We start from the raw sequence: 1,707 nt of genomic DNA on the forward strand, positions 1-1,707 counted from the left end.
CCAACAGCTGCACCAGGATCACCAACATCTGAGCATGATCCTGAACCAACAGCTGCACCAGAATCACCAACATCTGAGCATGATCCTGGACCAACACCTGTACCCGGATCACCAACATCTGAGCAGGATACTGGACCACCAGCTGCACCAGAATCACCAGCATCTGAGCATGATCCTGAACCCACAGCTGCACCAGAATCACCAACATCTGTGCACGATACCGGACCAACAGCTGCACCAGAATCACCAACATCTGGGCAGGATACCGGACCAACAGCTGCACCAGAATCACCAACATCTTTGCAGGATACTGGACCAACAGCTGCAGCAGAATCACCAACATCTTTGCAGGATACTGGACCAACAGCTGCACCAGAATCACCAACATCTGGGCAGGATACTGGACCAACAGCTGCACCAGAATCACCAACATCTGAACATGATCCTGAACCCACAGCTGCACCAGAATCACCAACATCTGAGCCTGGTCCTGAACCAACAGCTGCATCAGAACCACCAACATCTGGGCAGGATACCGGACCAACACCTGCACCAGAATCACCAACATCTGAGCATGATCCTGTACCAACAGCCTCACCAGAGTCACCACCATCTGAGCATGATCCTGAACCAACAGCTGGACTAGAATCACCAATATCTGAGCCTGGTCCTGAACCAACAGCTGCACCAGAATCACCAACATCTGGGCAGGATACCGGACCAACAGCTGCACCAGAATCACCGACATCTGGGCAGGACACTGGACCAACAGCTGCACCAGAATCGCAAACATCTGTGCACGATACTGGACCAACAGCTGCACCAGAATCACCAACATCTGAACATGATCCTGAACCAACAGCTGCACCAGAATCACCAACATCTGGGCAGGATACTGGACCAACAGCTGCACCAGAATCACCAACATCTGAGCCTGGTCCTGAACCAACAGCTGCACCAGAATCACCAACATCCGGGCAGGATACCGGACCAACAGCTGCACCAGAATCACCAACATCTTTGCAGGATACTGGACCAACAACTGCACCAGAATCACCAACATCTGGTCATGATACTGGACCAACAGCTGCACCAGAATCACCAACATCTGAACATGATCCTGAACCAACAGCTGCACCAGAATCACCAACATCTAAGCCTGGTCCTGAACCAACAGCTGCACCAGAACCACCAACATCAGGGCAGGATACCGGACCAACAGCTGCACCAGAATCACCAACATCTGAGCATGATCCTGTACCAACAGCCTCAACAGAATCACCAACATCTGAGCATGATCCTGAACCAACAGCTGCACCAGAATCACCAACATCTGAGCATGATCCTAAACCAACAGCTGCACTAGAAACACCAACATCTGGGCAGGATACTGGACCAACAGCTGCACCAGAATCACCAACATCTGAGCCTGGTCCTGAACCAACAGCTGCACCAGAATCACCAACATCTGGGCAGGATACCGGACCAACAGCTGCACCAGAATCACCAACATCTTTGCAGGATACTGGACCAACAGCTGCACCAGAATCACCAACATCTGAGCAGGATACTGGACCAACAGCTGCACCAGAATCACCAACATCTGAGCCTGGTCCTGGACCAACAGCCGCACCAGAACCACCAACATCTGGGCAGGATACCGGACCAACAGCTGCACCAGAATCACCAACATCTGAGCATGATCCT

This window comes from Etheostoma cragini, chromosome 14 (assembly GCF_013103735.1).
Source record: "Etheostoma cragini isolate CJK2018 chromosome 14, CSU_Ecrag_1.0, whole genome shotgun sequence".
In the NCBI taxonomy this organism is placed as follows: Eukaryota; Metazoa; Chordata; class Actinopteri; order Perciformes; family Percidae; genus Etheostoma; species Etheostoma cragini.